Consider the following 25,000-nt stretch of genomic DNA (forward strand, 5'->3'; position numbering starts at 1 on the left):
TGCATATGATTTGACGGGCGTTTCTCTTGGATCATTGTCTACTAAAGTCCAACCGCACTGCCTCCTGTCCTTACGGGCAGTGTGCCACCAAAAGTGAGTAGGCAATGTGTCGGCATGTTAGGGACTGGGATATTAAACAATCTGAAATCCATGAAGATCTATTCATACAACGTAAGAAGCCTCGCAGAAGATTACAAACTTGATCATTTAATGACTGAACTGAAAAACATTAGATGTGGATTTTGTAGGTTTGAGTGAGACCCACAGAAAAGAAGAAAAAGTAATTCAACTCGAAGGCAGCAACCACTTATTTTACTACAGAGGAAGGCAAAATGAAAGAGTTAGTGGTGTAGGATTTCTAATTAATAGAAATCTTGCAGACGACATCGTTAACTTCTGCAGCGTATCTGACAGAGCAGCATTGGTAGTATTATAATTAGACTGCAAAAAATATACCCTGAAAGTAATACAAGTATATGTACCAACTTCTCAAAGCTCAGATGAAGAAATTGAAATATTCTATGACAACATCACCCAGATTATGGAAGAAGAAAACACCACATATACTTTACTCATGGGAGACTTCAATGCAAAAGTTAGGAAGTTAGTGGAGGCTTATAAGCATGTATGGGAAAATTTGGAATGGGAGAAAAGAGCAAAAGAGGAGAAATGCTGGTAAACTTTGCTGAAATGTATAACATGAAATAATGAACACATTCTTTCTCAAAAGAGCAGGAAGAAAGTAGACCTGGAGAAGCCCAATGGAGAAACAAAGAATGAAATCGACTTCATTACACCAGATAAGAATAACACGATCACAAATGTCACAGTTATCAACAAAGTAAATATCGGAAGTGACCATAGAATGGTGGGTTGCACAGCTAGATTCTGTGTCAAAAGTGAAAGAAAGATGATTAAAGATAAGAAGATATGCCCAATAAGTGTAAATGAAAACAAAGCAGCCTTTCAGTTGAAAATAAGGAACAGCTCTGAGGCTCTAAGTAATACTGAATGTAACACTGATCAGCTGAATGACAAACAAAAGTGCTAAGAGAATCAGCGGAGGTAGTAGGAACCCTAATACAACCAAATCCAAGACGTATTCAAAAACACACCCGAACTTATGAAAAAAAAAAAAGAGGAAATGAAATTAAAAACAAAGAAAGATGAAACAGAACGAGTGGAATTAAATAAGCTAATTTAAATGCAGATATAAGATACTGAAGAAAATTTAAGAATTTTACAAAGAACTGTATGCATCCAAGACCCTACTACCACTAGCAACCTTTTCAGTTGACACATGAAATACCTGACGTAAAACCAGACAAAGTAAATATTTATCTTAAAACTATGAAAAGAGGGAAAGCTCCGGGAGAAAATGGAATAGTGGCAGATTTACTGTTGGATGCAGTAGTAGAAGTACAAAACAGGTTTGTTCACTTAATTACTCAATGTACGAAAAAGAAGAAAATTCCCCAAACATGGTGTAATGCAATAGTTATTTTACTTTTCAAAAAAGGTGACTCAAAAGATCTTAGCAATTATTGACCCATTAGCTTTTTATCAGTCATTTACAAACTCTTTACTAAAGTCCCTACGAATAGAATAACTACAAATTTGAAGGAAAAGCAACCACGTGAACAGGCAGGATTCCGATGCGGGTATTCGACTACTGATCATCTATACACAATGAATCAGCTAATTGAGAAAACTACAGAATATAATAAACCACTGTGCCTGGGTTTTGTTGATTACGAAAAGGCTTTCGACTCAGTGGAGCACATAGCAAGTGTAAATTCATTGCGAGAACAAGGAGTTAATGAAAACTTTGTAAAACTGCTTGAAAACATATGTAAAGATGGAACTGCTGCAGTTAAATTGCATAAGGACTCAGAGAAAATTAAGTGAGAAAGGTGTGCGTCAGGGAGATACAGTTTCACCAAAATTATTTACAGCATGCCTGGAAAGTATTTTCAGAAAGCTGGACTGGGAAAACAAAGGAGTGCCTATAGATGGAGAAAAGGTAAACCATTAAGATTTGCAGATGACATTGTCATAATCTCGGAAACAGCAGAGACATTGCAAGAAATGTTAAATAACCTGAACAGAGAAAGTCTTAGTGTAGAGCTAAAGATGAACCAGAGTAAAATTAATGTTTAGTTCACAAACACCAAAGAGCGTCATCAGATTAAGTGGAGAAATTCTTGAAGAAGTCGAGGAGTATAATTACTTGGGACAAATACTAACATAAACGAAAGATAATGATTGCAAAATAATAAGACGCATTACAACTGGATGGAAAGCTTTCGGGAAACATACAGACATTTTGAAAAGTAGCTTGCCAGTTTGTATGAAACGAAAAGTATATAAAGAATGTATAATTCCAGTTATGTCGTATGGTTGTGAGACCTGGAAACTGACAAAATCGATGGAAAATAAGTTAATCCGTTCTCAGTGAGCAATGGAAAAGTCAATGTTGGGAATATCTTTTAGAGACAGGAAAAGATCAACTTGGATAAGACAGCAGACTACAGTCAAAAATATTATAGAAATTATAAAAAAAAAACAGAAATGAAGGTGGGCAGGCCATATAGCAAGAATAAGGGAAAACCGATGGAGCAAGAGACTGACTGACTGAACACGAAGAGATTGTAAGCGTAGCAGAAAAGGCCAGGCAGGAGGTGGAGAGATTAGATAGAGGAATTTGCAGGGAAAACGTGGCAAAGATTGGTTTAGTCAAGGAATTCGTGGTGAAGGTTAGGGGAGGCCTTTGTTCAGCAGTGGACTTGTAATGGATGCTGTTGCTGCTGCTGCTGCAGCTATCTACCTATCTCTCTCTCTCTCTCTCTCTCTCTCTCTCTCTCTCGAGAGAGAGAGAGAGAGAGAGAGAGAGAGAGAGAGAGTCTTTGGTGTGGAAGAGGAGATGGTGCAGAGTGGAAATGGATGAAAGTGCAAGAGGTGAACAGGTAGGGGCGGGGGATAAGACGAGTTGCTGGGATCAGTTAATCATATTCGGAGCCTCTGTGTTTACCACTCTGGGCTTCCTTATCTGCCATCTGACACCGAGTTTGAGAAATTATTACTTCACTATTTTTCTGTTCTGTACGCAGCTGTCAGAAATGCCTTTGTTCCACACAAGGAAGCAGATAAGATCACTAAATCATTTTTCCTGCGTTTCTGTTTCTGGGCAGAATAACATCACACTAATTTTCCATATTCTACGCGGGAGCGACCTTGAGTGTTACTGTGTGCATGACAGAGTAGGCATGACATACCCCGTACAGTAGGAGCTAATGGGTGTTCTCCAGTGACTGACCAGCTATGCCTTATTAACAGTTCTTGACTGGCTGAGAGTTAGGATGTATTAGCTTGTAGTTGGTTGCAGAAGCCTCCTATGTGTGCAATAGGCTGTATTACAATTACGACAGAACATTGGCAGTGTATCACTAGACACATTTCTCAAGACACACTCTTTCACTATAATTACAAAACACTCAAACTGTGCGCCATTTTCCCCTATGGTAAACCTCTCCATATAATACTGGTGTGGATTATATCACCAAAGAGTTCTAGTTCCTCAAGCTGTGACAACCTACTTTCAACTTTTTAAAATCTGGTTAGGAAGAGAAATAACTCATTTTTATATCTGTGTTGTAAGTTTATATGAATCCCCATTTCTGTATACGAATCCTGGTCTTATTATATGTTACAGTTTAAAGAAAAGTTAATTGTCATGAGTGTTTCACCTTACCCTTCTGGTGATTGATTAAAGGTTAAAGAGTGAAGGAAGCTGAATTACCCATCACCGTAATATATGCTCATACCAGTAACTATATAGATAGATAGATAGATAGATAGATAGATAAGTAGATAGATCTATGAGATATGCTGTGATGGCATTGTGCGAAACGAATATGAAAGGGTGCGAAATGGAGGAGTGGGAGGGTGTAAAATACGTAAGATTGGGAATGAATGGGAGAGGAAGATGTAAGGAAGGAGTTGCATTGTTGATGAATGAGGCGTGGCAGAGTGGAATGAGAGACTACAAATATGTCAGCTCGAGGTGTATGTCAGGTTCAAATTTGAGAAGGTGAAAGTGGTAGTGACTGTAGCATATGCACCGTGTGAGGACAGGAGTGAGAGAGAGAAAGACAAGTTTTGGGATGTGCTGGGTGAAGCAGTGGGAGAAATGCCCAGGAGCTATAGAGTGATCGTGATGGGGGATATGAACGGAAGAGTAGGCACTGATCCTGAGGATGATATAATGGGTTGTTATGGAGTACCAGGAGAAAATGATCGTGGGAGTCGACTAAAGGATATGTGTCAAGAGAGGAGGTTGTCCATTTGTAATTCGAATTTCAAACACAAAGATACTCTTAAATATACATGATACAGAGGAAACGAGGATATTGTTGAGAGAAACCTGATTGATTACGTACTCGTAGAGAGGTCGATGATGGGAATGGTTGTTGATACGAGGGCTGTGAGAGGACGATGTGGAGGTTTGTCAGATCATATGATCGTGGTATGCAAGATCAAGCTGAGAGGAGTGAGGTGGATCAAGAGAGAGAGAGAGGAGCTGTCAGAGAGAAAGACTGAAAGTTGAGAAGCTGAGGATCAAAGTAATGGCAGATGATTACAGGACCAAAGTAGAGGACAAGTTAAAGTCAGTGAACTGGAATAAATTGGATCTGGACAGCCTGTGGAATGCATATAGGGATTGCTTAGTTAGGAATGCCAAAGTGGTGTGTGGTGTGACAAGAGTATCAACAAAAAGAAGGATACGACATGGTGGGATGAGGAGGCCAAGAGAGCGGTGGAGGAAAAGAGGAAGAAGTGGCTAAAGTGGTTACAGGATAAGGGTTCGGTTGAAATAAGAACTGAGTATATCGAGAGCAAGAAACACGTAAAGAGACTAGTGAAGAGGAAAAACAAGGAGGTAAATGATGATCTGGGAAGAAAAATGAATGCAAACTACTCTGAAAATAGGAAGATATTCTGGAAAGAGGTGCGGAAATGTAGAAGTGAAAGCGGAAAGAATGTGATGGTGTGAAGGATGCAGGTGGTAGGTTACTAACCCATGGAGAAGAAGTAAGGACCAGATGGAAAGAATATTTTGAAAGCCAGATGAATGGGAATAGAGAGAGCAGAGCAGATATAAACATGACTGGTTTTGGAGGTGTGCAGAGAAGGAATGCAGTGCCAGGAGACGTGACACTCGCACAGGTGAAGAGCGCTGTGAAACGGCTGAAAAATGGGAAAGCAGTTTGAGTTGATGAGGTGTATGCAGAGATGCTTAAGTGTAGTGGAGAGAGGGGAATGAAGTGCTTGTTGGAGATCTGTAAAAAGGCATGGATGAGTGAAACTGTGACTGCAGAGTGCAAAAAGGCTGTGATTGTACCCCTGGACAAAAATTGAGGTGAGTGAAGTCAGTGCAAGAATTATCGTGGCATAAGTTTATTGAGTGTGGTAGGGAAGATATGTGGAAGATTAATTATAGAGAAAGTAAGAGAGATATCAGAAGTCCTTGTGAGTGATGAACAGGGTGGCTTTAGGAGTGGCAGAGGATGTGTGGATCAAGTATTTGCAGTGCGACAGATAGCAGAGAAGGCTTGTTAGATGGACAATAAGGTGTTTATGGCATTCATGGATCTGGAAAAAGCATACAACAAAGTAGACAGAAAGAGATTGTGCAAAGTTTTGCGCATATATGGTGTAGATCGTTAGCTGCTAGGTGCTGTCAAGAGTTTTTATTATGGTAGCGAAGCATGTGTAAAGGTTAATGGGCATCTAAGTGAATAGTTCACGATCGGTGTGGGCATGCGACAACGTTGTGTGATGTCCCCATCGTTGTTCAATACATATATATATATATATATATATATATATATATATATATATATATATATATATATATATATATATATATATATATATATCTATCTATCTATATATATATATATATATATATATATATATATATATATATATATATATATATATATATATATATATATCCTCCTACTTTCTCTATACTCATTTCAAAGCCAAAGGTGGCTGTTGTGTATATATACGCAACGACTTATCTTGCTCTAGTGTTCCTGAACTCAATTCTTCTGAATTCTCTACACTCTGGCTTCGGCTTTAATGTCATTCTCTGACTAAATATATCTGTGCTGTTTACTTATCCCCTATTCCTACTGACAATCAAAAGTTCTTCGACGATCTTACTTCTACAATGGAACACATTCTATCCATTTCTTCTTTCTCTGAAATCTCCATTTTAGGAGATTTCAGTGTTCACCACCACCTTTGGTTCTCCTCTCCTTTCACTAATCCACCTGGTGAACAAGCCTACATCATTTCTATCCTTAATGACCTAGAGCAGCTTCTACAGCACCCTATCCGTATCCCTGACCGCCTTGGAGAGAGCTCCAACATACTTGACCTCCTCCTTACAACTAATCCTTCTGCTTACACTGTTAATCTTTTCTCTCCGTTGTGCTCCTCCGATCACAACCTTATCACCTTAACCTGTTCTATCACTCCGGTATGGCTTGTGGACCCTCAAGGGAAACGTCGTCTGTGGCATTTTGGAGGCGTGGATTGGGAGGCCCTTAGGCAATACTTCTTTGATTTTCCCTGGAATGATTATTGCTTCCGTGGCCGGGAGCCATCTGAGTGTGCATTGCGCATTACGGAAGTTATTCTTTCGGGTATGGAAGCATACATTCCTTTCTCGTATCCTTTGTCTAACGCAAGAAAGCCTTGGTTTAATCACGCTTGTTCTAAAGCTGTCCACAACAAGGAGAGGACCTGCAAAACGTACCGGAGCCAACCCACCCCTGAATCACATCATCTTTACGTTTCTGCCTGGAATCGTGCTAAGTCTGCTCTTTGCTCTGCTAAAAACAATTTCATCCTTACTAAATGCTCTCAATTCTCCAACTCGAATTCTTCCCACTCCTGGCACCTTGCCAAAACCTTTCTAACAACTTTACCTCATCATCCATCCCTCCACTTTTCTACTCTGATTGTTCTATAGCTATTTCTTCTACTGATAAAGCAGATCTCTTCGCACAGACTTTCTCCTCCAATTCCACCTTAAACCATCCCGGTGCTGTTCCTCCATCACTTCCCCCCTCTGACTTCCTCATGGCTGGCATTAAAATTTCTTCAGCTGATGTATTTTCCGCCATCACTGTCCTCAATACTAACAAGGCATATGGGCCTGATGGAGTCCCTCCTGTTGTTCTCATGAACTGTGCCTCTGTGCTAACACCCTGCCTAGGCAAACTCTTTCTCCTTTGTCGGTCAACTTGTACCTCTCATTCTTGCAGGAAGTTTGCTCTCATTCAGCCAGTCCCCAAAAAGGGTGACCACTTGCTTTACCATCCTGTATTTCAAAAGTTTTCCAGTCAATTCTCAATAGAAAAATTTTAAGGCATCTTTCCTATCACAACCTTCTTTCTGATCGTCAGTATGGGTTCCGTCAGGGACGCTCCACTGGCGACCTTCTCACCTACCTTTCAGACTCCTGGTCATCCTCCTTTCGGGACTTTGGAGAAAGCTTTGCACTTGACATCTCAAAGGCTTTCGATCGAGTCTGGCATAAATCTTTAATTTCCAAACTGTTCTCTTTCGGTTTCTATCCTTCTATCGGTGCCTTCATCGCTTGCTTCCTTTCCGGTCGTTCTATAGCCGCTGCTGTAGACGGCCATCGTTCTTCTCCTAGATCTATCAACAGTGGTGTTCCTCAGGGCTCTGTCCTATCACCAACTCTCTTCCTTTTATTCATCAATGACCTTCTAAGCTGTACATCTAACCGTATCCACTTGTATGCTGATGACTCCACCCTTCACCTTTCCATTCGGTTCTTGCAATGCCCATCTCAGCAATTACTTCAACAAACAAGGGATGAGGCTATGGCACACCTAATGTCTGACTTGGCTCGTATCTCTGACTGGAGTAAAAATAATTTGGTTGTTTTTAATGCATCTAAGACTCAGTTCTTACACCTATCAACCCGACAAAATCTTCCACAGGTATACCCACTAATGTATAATAATATTCAACTTAATTCTGCATCATCCTTGAACATGCTTGGGGTTTCATTTACTCGGGACTTAACTTGGAAAGATCATATTACATCTCTTGTAAAATCTGCTTCCAAGAGATTAGATGAGCTAAGCCGACTCCATTCCTTCTTTACCCCTGCACAATTGGTGACTTTATACAGGGGTTTTATCCGCCCCTGCGTGGAGTACAACACTCATGTGTGGGGAAGTTCCCCACATACAGCTCTTCTCAATTAAGTGGAGTCAAAGGCTTTTCGTCTCATTAACTCTCCTCCTCTTACTGACCCCCTTCAACCTCTGTCTCTTCGCCGCACTTTTGCATCTTTATCTCTTTTCTATCGCTACTTCAATGGTCACTGCTCCTCTGAACTGTCTGCATGCATTTCTCCACCTCTACAACGGATGCGTCGCACCCGTCTAGCAGCAAACTCTCATCCCTTTTCTGTTCAACTCTCTAATGCAAGAGTTAACCGTTACTCCCAGTCCTTCATTTATGCAACAGGTCAGCTCTGGAACTGTCTCCCTCTGTCTGTATTTCCTGCTTCCTATGATCTCCAGTCTTTCAAACTCATTGTGTCCAGGCATCTCGAAATAATCGGATCTTGAATTTGGCTCTCTATTGTATTTTGTTTTTCTCTTAGAGGGAACTGTTATTGCGGGCTCATGGCCTTTGGATCCTTCTTCCTTACATTAATATATATATATATATATATATATATATATATATATATATATATATATATATATATATATATATATATATATATATATATATAGGATGGGGTAATGAGAGAAGTAAAAACACTAAAATTGAAGAGAGGGATGGAGCTGGTAATGAATGGTGATAGATGGAATATCTCATATTTGTTGTATGCTGATGATGCAGCATTGCTTGCAAGAACCGGACAAGAACTTGGTAGGCTAGTGGAGAGTTTTGCTGATGTCTGTGAGCGTCGTCCCTTGAGAGTAAATGTAGAGAAGAGTAAGGTGATGGTTATTGAGAGAGAAGGTGACACCCAGTGTGATGTCACAGTGAATGGAGAGAGACTGGAGTTGGTGAGAGAATTCGAATACCTGAGTACAGTCATAGAAAAAAGGAAAATTTGCAAAGGAAGTTGAATATAGTGTCACCAGGAAGAAAAGTAGCTGGCGCCATGAAGGCCTTGATAAGAACTAGAGGCTCTAGTGTTGCAGCTGCACGAGGCTTACATGAGGGAGTGTTAGTGCCAACTTTAACATATGGGTGTGAGACTATGGTGTGGTATGAAAATGAAAAGTCAAGAGTAAGAGCAGTGGAGATGGGACTGCTGAGGAATGTATGTGGAGTATAGAAGATGGATAGCATACGAAATAATGTGATTCGTGAAAGGTGTGAAGTGAGGAAATCGGTGGACACCAGAATCGAGGAGAGTGTCCTGAGATGGTATGGTCATGTGGAATGAATGGATAACAGTAGAGTGGTGAAAAGGTATACCTGAGCGAATTTGAAGAGGGAGGAGGCGAGGTAGGCCAAAGAGAAGGTGGAGAGATATGGTGGATGAGGGTTTGAGGAAGAGAGGTTTGGATGTCGGTGAGGCTAGGGAACTGACAAGAGATCGAGATGGCTAGATGAATGTTGTGAGAAGTGCATGATCAGGGATTTTGGAACCTCTTGTGAGCACGGCAGCGTCCGCATTGACTCAGTCAGGTTATGTTTGTGTGAAGCTGCAGAAGTTGTTGAATGTTTTTGGCGTATCCGGTAGAGCCAGGATTCCGGGGGACTTGAATGATGAGTGAATGGAAATTTGGCCTATTTTGATTGGGCAAGTTTGGGCTATCTGGACATTGCTACTCCTCACTTTGCCCTTATGTGGGAGGGGAGGTCCGAATGATGATGATGATGGTATATATATATATATATATATATATATAACATTATGTAAATATTATATACTCTTGTACATATAACATGTTATATGGCTCCGGTACGGCCTGTGGACCCTCCAAAGAAACGTCGTCTGTGGCACTGTGGAGCTGCGGATTGGGAGGCCCTCAGGCAGTACTTCTTTGATTTTCCCTGGAATGATTATTTCTTCCATGGCCGGCAGCCATCTGAGTGTGCCTTGCACATTGCAGAGGTATTCTCTCGGACATGGAATCATACATTCCTTTCTCTTATCCTTTGACTAATGCAAGAAAGCCTTTGTTTAATCACGCTTGTTCTAATGCTGTCAGCAACAAGGAGAGGGCCTATTAAAGGTACTGGAACCAACCCAACCCTGAACCACATCTATTTTATGTTTCTGCCCGGAATCGTGCTAAGTCTGTTCTTCGCTCTTTTAAATATAATTTCATCCGTACTAAATGCTCTTAATTCACGAACACGAATTCTTCCCGCTCCTTCTGGCACCTTGCCAAAAACCTTTCTAACAACTTTACTGCATCATCCTTTCCTCCTCCTTTCTACTCTGATGGCTCTGTAGCTATTTCTTCTTCTGTTAAAGTAGGCCTGTTTGCTCAGACTTTCTCCTCCAGTTCCACCTTAGACGATTCCGGTGCTGTTCCTCCCTCACTTCCCCCCTCAGACTTCCTCATGGCTGACATTAAAAATTCTTCAGCTGATGTATTTTCTGCCATCACTGGCCTCAATACTAACAAGGCATATGGGCCTGATAGAGTCCCTCCTGTTGTCTTCAAGAACTGTGCTTCTGTGTTTACATCCTGCCTTGGTAAACTCTTTCGCCTCTGTCTTTCAACTTGTACCTTTCCTTCTTGCTGGAAGTTTGCCCTTATTCAGCCAGTCCCAAAGAAAGGTGACCATTCCTAACCCTCTAAATATCGTCCAGTAGCTTTAACATCCTGTATCTCAAAAGTTTTCAAGTCAATTCTTAACAGAAAAATTTTAAAGCATCATTCCTATTACAACCATCTTTCTGATCGGCAGTATGGGTTCTGTCAGGGATGGTCTACTGGCGATCTTCTCACCTGCCGTTCAGACTCCTGGTCATCCTCCTTTCGGGACTTTGACGAAAGCTTTGCCATTGCACTTGACATGTCAAAGGCTTTCGATCGAGTCTGGCATAAGTCTTTAATTTCCAAACTGCCCTCTTACGGTTTCTATTCTTCTATCTGTGCCTTCATCTATAGCTTCCTTTCTGGTCGTTCTGTCGCTGCTGTTGTAGACAGCCATCGTTCTTCTCCCAGATCTGTCAACAGTGGTGTTCCTCAGGGCTCTGTCCTATCACCAACTCTCTTTTATTAATCAATGAACTTCTAGGCTGTACATCTAATCCTATCCACTCGTACACTGATGATTCCACCCTTTCCATTCGGTTCTTGCAACGTCCATCTCAGCATCTACTTCAACAAACAAGGGGTGAGACTATGGCACACCTAATGTCTGACTTGGCTCGTATCTCTGACCGGGGTTATCTTGTTATTTTTAATGCGTCAAAGACTCAGTTTTTACACCTATCAGCCAGTCAAAATCTTCCAAAGGAGTCCCCACTAGTGTTTAATAATATCCAACTTAATCCTGCATCATCCTTGAACGTACTTGGGGTTTCATTCACACGGGATTTGTCTTTAAAAGATCATTTTGCATCTCTTGTAAAATCAGCTTCCAAGATAGTAGGTGTGCTAAGCCGACTCCGTGCCTTCTTTACTCCTTCACAGTTGTTGACTTTATACAAGGGTTTTATTCGCCCCTGTTTAGAGTACGACTCTCATGTGTGGGGAGGCTCCCCACATACAGCTCTTCTCAATAGGGTGGAGTCAAAGGCTATTCGTCTCAGTAACACTCCTTCTCTTACTGGCTCCCTTCAACCTCTGTCTCTTCGCCGCACTGTTGCCACTTTATCTCTTTTCTATCGCTACTTCAATGGTCACTTCTCCTCTGAACTGTCTGCTTGCATCCCTCCACCTCTACGACGGGCACGTAGAGCCCGGCTAGCAACAAACTCTCATCCCTTCGCTGTCTAACTTTCTAATGCAAGAGTTAACCGTTACTCACAGACTTGCGTTTATGCAACAGGTCAGCTCTGGAACTGTCTCCCTCTGCCTGTATTTCCTGCTTCCTGTGATCTCTAATCTTTGAAATGCAGTGTGTCCAGGCACCTCGAAATGAATGGATCCTGAATTTGGCTCTCTCTTGTATTGTTTTTGTTTTTTCCTTGGAAGGATCGTTCATGCGGGCTTAGCCTTTGGTTCCTTCATCCTCGCATAAATAAATAAATAAATAAATATATATATATATATATATATATATATATATATATATATATATATATATATATATATATAATATCCATCAGTCCATTCATCCAATGATTTCTCTATCTATTTGTCCATCTATCTGCGTTCCTATCTTTTTAACTTCAAACTGTCTTCTTACCTACCTGCTTACCTGTTTGTCTATATATCTATCCATCTATCTATCTACAGACTATCTCCCTACCTACCTATATTTCTATCTGTCTATCTTTCTATCTGAAACTTCCTGTGTCTTTTTATAATTGTGTTCATCTCTATCAGTATAACTCCCTCTATCTTAGTAGATCCATCTATCTCTCTGTCTAGATATATATATACAGTGATACATGCATTTTTCACGTAAATGTAGATAATATAAAGATGTTGGAAATATCTACCACTGTAGGCGTTCCCTATGTAAAGATGGAAATATCTAACATTGTAGGCGTTCCCTTGTTATCAGTAATGCAGCCTGGAAAGACGCTGTGGTTTATGAACGATACTCGTCTGACATTCACTTCATACCGGAGCAGATTCTGGGAAGAAGATTTTAATGATCTGCCTTCGCTTCACTCCGCTCACATGACGACAAATACTGATATCTGCACTGTGTTTGACTGCTGGTGATATTATGTGTGTATTATGTCCGTATTATGTTTGTTTGTGTCAGAATATTATGCTGTTGCTGGTGGTATCGGAGAGAGAGACCCTCACACAGTGTCACTGATATAACCAGACAGCTTTGCTGTCCAGATAAACAAATGTCCTTCAATATCCACTCTATCTCCGGAAAAAAGGTTGGTGAACTGCAGGAAATAGGTCGCTTCATCTTGCATTCCACCTGGCTCACGTTAATATGAGCCTAGGGAAACAACAACAACAACAACAACAACAACTGTTTGTGGATATTGGGTAGTCATGTATATCTGAATATGTGACAACGACCAACATGAGATAGTCTGACGTGGTGTGTCTGTATCCCCTTTAATACTGACAGCCCATTCCAATCACTGTTGGGTAAACACTATATAGCTGCTGCTCTGAACGCAACCACACAGATTCCCCCGTCACCCGTTCCCCTTTCAAACACACACATACACACACTCCCTTTGTCTCCATTCCTCATCTTTATTTTCCTCTCCTACTCCTTCCGCTCTCTCCACATCTTCCTCTTTTCTCTCATTTTCATTAGCCTACTCCCCTTCTGGTCTCTTCCTCTGATTTCATCTTTTCTTCTCCCCCCCCCCTACACACACTTCCTTTCGACCCCCTACCCCCGTCACTCCAAATCACTCTCATCATCTCGTCCTCTATATCTTCCTCTTCTCTCTGTATCCCTTCTCATTATTTCAGCATTACCTTCTCTCTTTCCTTGTCTTCCTTCTTGTCGCGTCCATTCTCGCTTCAAACTCTGTTCCTCTTCCATCTTCTCTGCTTGGCCCTCTCAAGTCTTCCTCCCTTACCATCCCTTCTTCTCCTTCCCATTCATTCCTTTCCTTCCACTTGTTCCTTTTTTCTCTCCCTTCCTCTCCCTTCCCTCCCTTTCGCCTCTTCCCATTCTTCTCAATCTCTCCTTCCATCCCATCCTCATTTATTTTGTATGTTCAGCTTCTTTCTTCTTCCTTTCTTCCACCTCTTTCCCATCTTTCCATCCTTTCTTCTTTTTTTTGCTTGTTTTTCTCCTCCTTCCCTTCCATCTTCTCCTCTCTCCTGTACCTTCCTTCCCTCCTTTTCTCTCCTGCTTTCCTTCAGCTTTTCGTCATCCTCCATTTCCTTCCTCTTTCCCCTTGCTCACCTCCCTTTTTGCTCTCCTTTGCGTTCATAATGTTTTGTGTGTGTGTGTGTGTGTGTGTGTGTGTGTGTGTGTGTGTGTGTGTGTGTGTGTGTGTGTGTGTGTGTGTGTGTGTGTGAATATTTTTTGTTTGGCTGTTCTAGAAGTCTGTTTAACGAGGCATGCCGTGTGACAGCTCCCCTAGTTTTACTTTTTTTTTTTTTTTTGTTCCTGAACTTTACCTCAATCTGTCTTCGAGGTGGGAGTGAGGTTTACGTCTTATCTGAGCTTTCTTTCTTGCAGTGTTTACCTCATTCTATGTTTTAGGAGGGAATGAGGCTTGGATGGTTATGATTTTGATGATGATAGATATTTGTGTGTGTGTGTGTGTGTGTGTGTGTGTGTGTGTGTGTGTGTGTGTGTGTGTGTGTGTGTCACTGATCTTGCTTTTTTCGGTAATAAAATGTCTTGGTGTAATTAGGTGTGTATAAATAAGAGTTTCGTTTTTATGCGTCATTACAGGAGATACCATATTACTGATGTCATTACACTCGTATGTACCATGTATTTATATTTGTCATTACTTTTTTTATTTTTACATGTTGTATGCACTGTACGTTACACGTAGGACGACCCCATGGAAACAGTTGTTTGTCTGTGGTCGAGGGAACTGCTTGCTCAACAGACTGGAGTTTAGCAGCAACAACAGCAACGTATCTTCTTACTAGCAATATTGCCATCCCACTAACACCCCTTCTTCATCATGACCATCACCACAACCTCCAGTCTCTATTATCATCATCACTAAGAATCGTAATCACACCCACTTTACCACCTCAGTTCCATCACACCATTGTAATGTCGCCACAGCATCACCATCACATTACCGCTATAACACTACACTACTCCCAGACAAATAGTAACCACACCCACCATCATCTGCAAATCACTACTACTACCAATATCACCACCACATTATCTCCACCACCATTACAACAAACAGCTCCAACTCAGCACCACAGCACAGGGAGATAATGATCACCGCCACAGTTACACCACCAGAGCAGAGCAACATTATCGCCGCCACCACCACCAACACAACAGCAGAGCAACATTATCGCCGCCACCACCACCAACACCACAGCACAGCAGCACCACCACCACCACAGCATCCCACGTCTCTATCATTACAACTGGTCCTGTATTCATCATCCCATCATCCCCGCTATGGCTTCCATCGAGATGATTGCTGCTGCTGCTGCTGCTGCTGCTGCTGGTGATCCTGGCCAGCTTAGAGGCCGTCTGTATATATTCACATCACTGATTGCATGTCCACCACCGCCACCACCGCCACCACCAGTGTATTATCTCATTCGTCACTACACTTGTATCACCAACACATCACTGTAAGAATACTACTGATACCTTCACAACAGTACCACCACCACCATCACCACCACAGCATCACCAAATTTCACAGTCCCTCCATAGCCAGCATACCACGACACACCACATCACCACAACCAGTCACCACAATATCGTGATCACTATAATATCTCCACAAATACTCCTACAGTCATCACAACCACCACACTACCACCACCACCATCTCCACCATACTTACCATCACCTTCACCATCACACTATAACCACTCCACCTCGGTCACCAGCACAGTGTACCAACACCTCTACCACACTATAACCACTAGCAACACCACCACCATCCCCCTACCTCATTACTACCACCACCATCATCCTTATCCTGCAGTACCACGGCAACAGTAGCAGCACTCTCACCACCACCACTACCTCTGTCACCATTACACTACCACCACCACTTCACCACAGTACTACTACTACAATTACCATCTTCACGGCATCATCACGACCACCATCAACACAATTCATGATGATAATATCGCAATATATGGTAGTTAAAGCCGCCACCTTAGTATCCCGGACCACAATATTATTAATACCACCACGCCACAACATTCAGAATATTCTACTAGCTTTAGCAATGGACACAGAAATGAACATAATATGCCCATACGAGGAATGCGAGAATCGTATCAGTGGAATATAAATGGAGCTACACTGGATTCACTTGCAGGGTACTTACCAGAAATAAAACACAGCCATATCTGAGAGGCACACAGACAGACAGGTATGTGCGAGTGGGTGAGTGACCATCTACCTCACATGCACCAGTGTGGGAACCAGCCTCACAATTACGCTCAGCCATTCCCGCACGCGCACGCACACACACACTCTCTCTCTCTCTCTCTCTCTCTCTCTCTCTCTCAGGCTGGAACTGAGTATGGTGAAAGGGACTGGTGACAGAGGTTTCAATGTAAGCCTGTGCCCATCAAAGGTATTCACGCTGCCCTTCGCTGGATACTGAGTGAGGACCAGGTAACTAGGGCACCAGGGATCTTACTAAGTGCGCGATGCTGCATTATCCGGGGTGGTAAATACTGTATATATTTCAGATTATAAGTTGTGCATACTCTCACTCTATCTTTATTTCATAGACAGAGCTGTTTAACTCCTCTACACCGATGGCGTCTTTTCTGTTTATATTTACTGCAGGACGAGGTGGTGAGTGGCAGCGACCATCACCCACTCACGTGATTTAGTGCCGCAATTTTTTTCCTTCACCCTTATCATTCCTTTTCTGCGTCTGCATTCTTGTCTTCCGTTTTCTCCCATCCATCCTCTAACTCCGCTGTTATATCACGGAGAGCGTTGTATTAATCGTCCATTGCAATAATGTCCTCTCTCCAGTATTCTTGCCGTCACAGAACCATTTTTTCAGCTTACTCATTTTTATACCCTCCTGCTGACAAAGTCAGAGGAGGGTATTGTCATCACTGGGATCAAGATCAATAGGCAGAGTAGAGATTTCGTTTCCGGGCTGGAACTCGGAAAGTGTTCACTACAGAGTCATGAAAATTCACATGCTTATGTGTCTTATGGTGAACTGGTGCCTTTTGATAGGTAGAATGGTGTGTCTTAAGTTTTTTTTTTTTTTTTTAATAATGAATGAGTAAAAAAAAAAATTTCAATGATTTCATTGCCACTTTCATAAGGAATCTGAAGGGCCCAATGTATTTTCACCCTTAACCTGACAAAGTCAGAGGACGGTATTGTTAGTGCTGGGATCAAGATACTACTATCCATTTCAGAGGCGGAGTTGCGCTGTTTATCGCAAATATCTCCTAAACGAATCGTTGGATCAGTATGTTATTTCAACACACTACTTTTGACATCCGGGCCTAATTTATGACCCTTAAACCATATTGCTATTTATGTTATGTGAGGAGTTTACTCGTGAAAAATAACAGAAAGTCGACTAGTCATGTTGACGCATTCGAAGGAAATTGTTGCCCCCCCAACACCCTCCCAAACTATTCCTTAACTACCCCTACTTCTCCCCCTTCTCGTCCTAGTTATCCCTCCTATTCTCCCCGAGCTCCTCGCCTCCTTCATCACTCTTGTGTCCCTCCCTCATTATCCCAGCACTGTATTATAACGTAAGAATGTTATGTAGTTGTAGACGTATTGATATGATTATTTGCAATGGATGCAAGTCGTATTTCGCGTAGAAAGTACTGTACATCAGGATGATTACGTATTGTACATGTAATAGAAGCTATGCCTATATGTTTGCAGTGTTTATGGTCAACCATTGAAATTCACGAACTACAAATTGTATCACTTGTTGCCTGAACCTTCTCGGAGAAGTTATTACTATTATTACAATACTGTGTATTCATCCTAAAATGTGAACATGGTCCAGTTGATATATATTGTTTTACCTATCTCTATTTATATTATTACAAAATTATAAACTCCAATGCTCTATTGTATATGATGCGTAATATTCATTAATATATACATACATACATCGTCATTCTATTGTAAATACTATTACATACATTCCATTACATTTATTAAGTTGGAGCAATATATCATATTGTAGAAATAAAACTATGTAAACAATATAACAAAATTTATTCAACATCACATTCAAAGAAGACGTCATCGTCTTCATAATCACTGGCGATGTTGATAATAATGGGTTCCACTCCCTCGTGTATGTTGTCACTCTTCCAGTATTCTTCTTCAAATTTGCGGGACAGCCCCCGTCCACACGTCCTTGTGTACCATATGCCTGGCTTCCTCCAATCTATCCTGTAGGTCCGTCCGGGTAAACCGTTGTAGTGTGGAGCGCACATGGCGCTTCATACAGCCCCATACTAGCTCGATGGCGTTGAGTTCTGGGTGGCCAGGTGGCAACCGTATGACCTCGTGGCCCCACATACGGATGGTGTTGTCGATTTTATACTGGGATTGTGGGCCGTTCTGCTGGCAAAGGAGCAGCAGCTCAGGGCGAGTGGCAGCAGGTGGGATGGAAATTTTGTGCTGCTCCAGCCATCTGATGAGGTCCGCCTTCCTGGTGGCTGTGGTAGGGCATCGACTCTCCTCTGTTAGCTGACTGTGGTAAGGTGCATTATCCAGTACAAGCACCGATGGGTTTGGCAGTGACGGAAGGAGCTACGTTGTTAGCCATCGCTGGAACAGTTCTCCGTTCATTTCCCCATGATAGTCACCCTGGTTACTTTTGGCTGGGTAGCACAGGTAGGAACCGTCAACAAAACCTTCGTCCGTGCCAGCTGCGACCACCACAAATCGCTCCCCTTCACCAGGTGGTACCTGACGACTGTAGGTTGGGCTGATGGCAGCCTGAGTGGTATCCACCCACTCCCTACTGTGGCCCATCCTGGTGGTAAACCATGTCTCATCCACATACACCACCGTTCTTCCCTCCTTCCGGTGGCGTTGTAGAGCCCGGAGAGCGGCTATCCGACGACACACCACCTCCAGCGATTCCTTCCTCACATACATCTTGCGTTGTGACACTCTGTATCGGAATCCCATGGTGTGCATGATCCGCCAAACTGTTGCTTCAGAGGTATCCTCGGGGATAATACCAGCTGTTTTCAGATCAGCTGATATGACACTGAGTGTGAAATGTTGTCTTTCTGAAAACTTTCTTTGGATGTGGCGGCGTATTGCACCGACAGTAAAGTTGTCGAAGCATCCCGTGTAGGTTGTGGACGGTGGTGCTGGTGTGGAAGGGGAGGATGTGGCTGCTTTGCTGACAGTGCTCCTCACTGTTGACACACTCGTGCCCATGATGTTCGTAACTCGCTCGTAAGGCCTGTGTGCATAAAGATCAGTGTTGTTATATTTTGCATTTCTTGTATAATATGACATTGCGACATAATACAGTCTGCCTTACTGTTATATATGTTAAGAAACGTGTACACATAACATAAAACAGAAAAAAATTTGATATAGATAGCAAGTTCACTTACACAGGAAAGTCTATTACATCAATACTCGCATAATGCAAAATATGGTAGGTTTTTATAGACATAAAAGACTCGAAGGAAAAGGGTCTTGTGGCTCAATCTTTACCCAGAGCCTTATGAACCAGCAGCATCTTACACTGCTTTCACAGCCAGAGACCTCGTTCTCCCCTATAAATAATTGACTCCAAGATAATTGGTATAATTGTTATCCATGAGATCATTATGATTTTTTTGTCAGTGATTCTGCCAACATTATTATACACTTATATAGCAACAGTACCGATTGAATATTTTTGGTGCAATTTTTACTTTTTATACCATTGTCTAGCAAATGCTCGAACAAAATAAAGTGAAGTGGGTGGTTATTATGCCCGCCGTATTTAAAAGAAACACAGCACATATACTATAAACATGGACAAAACTATGTACTCACCTATTCAAACTTATGTAAGTTCGACCACGGGTGCTTTCCCTCTTGAACAAAGTGGCAAGACGAATGATAAAAGCTGTCCTGCATCCACGGGGGCAACGGGAAGACATTGTAGATACTGTTGTTAGTGGGCGTGCCTCGACAGTCAATGATCTATCCCCTGTACCTGCTGATGTCATAACCTCGGGAAGGGGAAGGGGGGGTACCTCAGAGAGGGGGGAAGTGATACGGGAGACTGAGGATATTCAATGAAAGCATAAATTGCTTATTAAAAATAAAAGATGAACAAATAAAGCAACCATGAACGATTTTATTTGGTTGCCCAAAAACAAAACTGACCATATTTTTGGTAACCGTAGATACATCGGTAATGATACGGCCATAACAACGTAATTAGCCAATGATTTTATGGTCGTTTGACCCACTCTGGTTTTCATGGCCACACACAACAGTAGGTAACTCTGTTAAATAATATAACTAATGTATGATAAGTATATACATACTGTCATATTCAAATATTATGTATGCAATTAGAATGAAAAAAGAAAACGGAAGTGCAAAGATGGGAGAGGGATTGTGTGACTGGGAGTGAAGAGGGAAACGGGGAGGGGGTGAACGCGATATTGGGGGGTAGGGAAGGAATGATCAGAGGGTTGTTCAGGGTGTTAGTGGAGGAGCTACCCCACACAGTCGCACTCGTCCGATTTTGTATAACACCTTAGATTTGATGACTGGATTAGGCTTAATATCCTTCAGTAAACTCCTAATGTAACATATGTAGCAGTATGGTTTAAGGGTCATAAATTAGGACCGGATGTCAAAAGTACTGTGTTGAAATATCATACTGATCCAACGATTCGCTTAGGAGATATTTGCGAAAAACAGCGCAACTCCGCCTCTGAAATGGATAGGTGGCGTAGATATTTCGTTTCCGGGCCAGAACTAAAAAAGTATTCACTATAGATTCATGAAATCTATCACAGTTATGTGTCTTATAGTGAATTGGTGCCTTTTTTATAAAAAGGATGCTGTGTCTTAAGTATTTTTATTTTTTATAATAATAAAGTAGAACAAAATAATTTTCTTAGATTTCAGTGTGACCTGCGCAAGAAATTTCAAGGGCCCAGTGGATTTTTCTGTTAAAACTTTGCTACTGTTACATCTAGTTAATGTTTTTACCCTCCGCCTGACAAAGTCAGAAAAGGACGTTGTTCGCACTGGGATCAATATGCGTCCGTCCGTAGAGTTAGGTGGCCGGCCGTGGATATTTCGTTTCCGGGCCAAAACTCAGAAAGTATTCGCTATAGAGTCATGAAATTTCACATAGTTGTGTGTCTTATAGTGAACTGGTGCCTATTGATAAGGATAATGCTGTGTCTTAAGGATTTTTTAAATAATGAAAAAGTAAAAGAAAATATATATATTTTTCGTTTTCGGGCTAGGACTCAGAAATTAATGCAGGTACAGGCTTCAAGCTTTGCAGGAATATGTGTTATTATGCCTCCTGGCGCCTTTTGGTAGTTAGAATACCATGATATATGGTATGAAACTACAAAAATACATAAAACTGATTATTTAAATGCATTTTACTATCAAACCTTTGCAACTACTACAGCTAGGAGGCAGAGATTGTACATAGTAAATGGTTATATGAATATCTAATTATGTATGAAGTTTCACGACTGTACATATTATGTAGTAATAAAAAAAAATGGATGCCTAAGTGAAAAAAAGCACTAGTCATAATTTCATCAAATCTGCTCATAAGTTCATTATTACCATGGATAAGCTACTTAAATTTTAAAATTTTAATGTCTCTCTGTTATACAAGGGGGAGGGGGGTGAAATTCGTTATGCGCTTGGTAAGGTGTGCAAGATGGGGGGGGGGCTCAGTAAGATAGAGGGTTGCAATAGCGTAGTGTTGCCTATGTTTTTAACTAGAGGGACTGGATATATCATTTACTGTTCCCTTCCCTATAAGCTTTTAATCCCAATGTTCAAGAAAATCATACTCTTGTAGTTTGAATGTAATAGGAAAGGCTCAATCGTAGTGAAACAGTTTAAGAGCCAAATTAGTCTGGAAATTGTACGACCAAACCAAGCTAAATCCTTCTGTATTTTCACGTTTTCGATTAATTACATCCACATAATGAATCTGTTATCCGCTGAAGACCGTCTAGGTGGGGCCGAAACTGTTGTAAATTCCAAACATATATAATATCTGTTCACCAGTGTTAATTATCTACTGTGTTAAATATTTTCAGTTTTCTGACGTTTTTTTTATTTTCCTGTCTCTTCCTACTTTACTAAAAGGGTACATGAAAGCTATTTCTAGCCCTTCCAGTTTGAAAAATCACTCCTTAGGTGAATAAAATCATCCGAAGATAGAATGAATATAATGGAAGAGACGTCCTTGAAGCTAAAGGGTTAAATAATCACAGGACAGTGTTCTTACATAATGTAATAGTTTAGCGATTGTAGACCAGGGATCTATGATTCATTTATTCCAGCCCTATCGTGATGATTTCATTTAGTTTAGAGTTTTCTGAATGAACATTTTTGTTGTAGCCATGATAAATGCTTTCATTAATGAGAGACCTTTCCTGATCTGAATATAATCGCCTGAAAGCACCAAAAATATCTTGAATTAAACGATATACCTCCCGGATTCAAGTGGTTAGGCATCAGGCATCCCCCAGTTTTTGTTTACTGAACTGTAATAGTACTATACTCCGCTCGCTTTGTCTTGGCCTAAACTGCCATCTCTCCATCTTGAATACTGAGTTGTGACTGTAGATTGACAATGGATTTTTATACTAGTCAGGAAGAGTTATGGTAAAAAAGTAGAGCAGCAACCTTGTCTTTTTGTAGCCACTGAGCTACGTCAAATAAGCTGCAAAGGGACAAGAGGCTGGGCCAGTTATAATGAATGATCTACAGCAGAGGTGAAGTTGCTGGCATGTACTCTATGGCATATATTCTAGAAGATATTGAGATTCTCTACAAATCTATTTCCTAACTCTTCCATTGTGATGCCCATCATCCTTAGCAACAGCATCATCGTCGAGACCTTTACGTGTATTTGTACTTAAGATTGGAGTGAGGTATGATCTAGGAAAAAGGAAAAACATCAATGAAAGACGAAGAGCTGCCACCATCATGAGACCTGAAACAAACCACAACCATTCACACGTATTTCATCCTCCCTTATATTCATTTTCACTGACTGAAGATATGTGTATCCAACAGAAAAACTATATGCAGTTAAATGATTAAAACCAATATGGCACTTTCACAGATGCTTCATCCTCAGTCATTCTTCATAGATATTCTACTGTGTGTTTTCCATGCTGGGAGAAGAAGAGATGAGAGGAGGGAGGAAGAGACCAGTAGGGCGGAAGTAGTGGAAGCGATGAAGAAGATTAAGTTGGGAAAGGCCCCAGGAATTGATGGAGTGTATGGTGAAATGGTTAGGTATGGGGGTGAGATTGTTGTAGAGTGGATATGGAAGTTGTGTAGATTGGCTTGGGAAGAGGGGAGGGTTCCAGAGGACTGGAAATCAGGTGTAATTGTTCCTTTATACAAAAGAAAAAGGGAGAGAGAAGTATGTGGTACCCATAGGGGTATTTGCCTTCTTAGTGTGACTGGTAAAATATATGGTAGAATACTCATTGATAGGATTAGGCATATGACAGAGGAGCTAGTTGGAGAAGAACAAGGGGGATTTAGGAAGGGAAAAGGGTGTGTAGATCAGATATTTGTTCTAAGATATTTAGTGGAGAAGTGTCTAGAGAAGGGAAGGAAAATGTATGCTGCCTTCATGAACTTGGAGAAAGCTTATGACAGAATAGATGGGCAAGGTATGTGGAAGGTATTAAGAATATATGGAGTGGAGGGGATATTGTTGAGTGCTGTGAAGAGTATGTACGAGGGAGCTAAGGCTACGGTGCGAGTGGATGGTGAGCTGAGTGAGTTCTTTGATCTCAGTGTGGGACTGAAACAGGGTTGTGTGATGTCTCCATGGCTGTTTAATATATACATGGATGGGGTTGTAAAGGAGGTGCAGGGTAGGGCAGTGGATGTGGGGGTGGCTTTAATGAATGAGAGTGAGATTTGGAAGCTTCCGGTGTTGCTGTTTGCTGATGATACAGTATTGTTGAGTGAAGATGAATGGGAGTTGCAAGGTTTGGTGAATGAATTTGGGACAGTGTGTAGGAGGAGGAATCTGAAAGTTAATGTAAACAAAAGTAAAGTTATGGTGTCTGAGAGGAATGAAGTCACAGAGTGTGCAGTGAGGTTGGATGGTGAGGATATGGAGAATGTGAGTGCATTCAAGTACTTGGGTAGTGTGATGAGTAAGGATGGAACTTTGGGGGATGAAATGCGTGAAAGGGTACAGCAGGGAAGGAAGGTTGTTGGTACACTGAAAGCAGTGATGAGAAATAGGGAGGTGAGTATGGAAGTTAAGAAGTCACTGCATGATAGTATTGTGATCCCTACCCTGACGTATGGAAGCGAGACATGGACCTTGCAAGAGGGGAACAAGTCAAGAGTGAGAGCAGTGGAAATGAGTTACTTGACAGGAGCATGTGAAGTGACATGGAGGGACAGGTTGACGAGTGAAGAAGTGAAGGAATGCTGCGGGGTGGATGTAGATGTAGCTGAGAAGATTAGGAGAAATACACTGAGGTGGTTTGGACATGTGAAGAGAATGGAGAATGAGAGACTGACTAAGAGGGTGTATGTAGGTGAGGTGGAGGGAGGGAGAGGGAGAGGTAGACCGAGGATGAGGTGGAGGGATAGAGTTGAGAGGTATATGAGGGAGGGTAGTCAAATGGTGGGTGACAGAGCGACTTGGAGGCGTTTTGTCTGCGGCCACCCATTGCGGGATTAAGGCGTCGGGCTATAGATAGATAGATAGATAGTGTTTTCCATGCAAATTGTGTTAACCTTTAAGAGGCTCACACAACATTCTGGAATATTAAAAGGTAATATGCACAATAAATCTAAGGAGAAAGAGAGCCTCCCAAGCTAATGATATCATTCTCTCTCTCTCTCTCTCTCTCTCTCTCTCTACACACACACACACACATATATATATATATATATA

General features: G+C 41.5%; 1 pseudogene; it reads right to left on the reverse strand.

Moving 5' to 3' along the window:
* Positions 1-18,095: 18,095 nt before the first annotated feature.
* On the reverse strand, positions 18,096-20,069 carry LOC145405888 (uncharacterized; annotated as a pseudogene).
* Positions 20,070-25,000: the final 4,931 nt, after the last annotated feature.

Source organism: Coenobita brevimanus, chromosome 68 (genome assembly GCF_032717465.1).
Source record: "Coenobita brevimanus isolate Jiangsu-jjx chromosome 68, ASM3271746v2, whole genome shotgun sequence".
Classification (NCBI taxonomy): domain Eukaryota; kingdom Metazoa; phylum Arthropoda; class Malacostraca; order Decapoda; family Coenobitidae; genus Coenobita; species Coenobita brevimanus.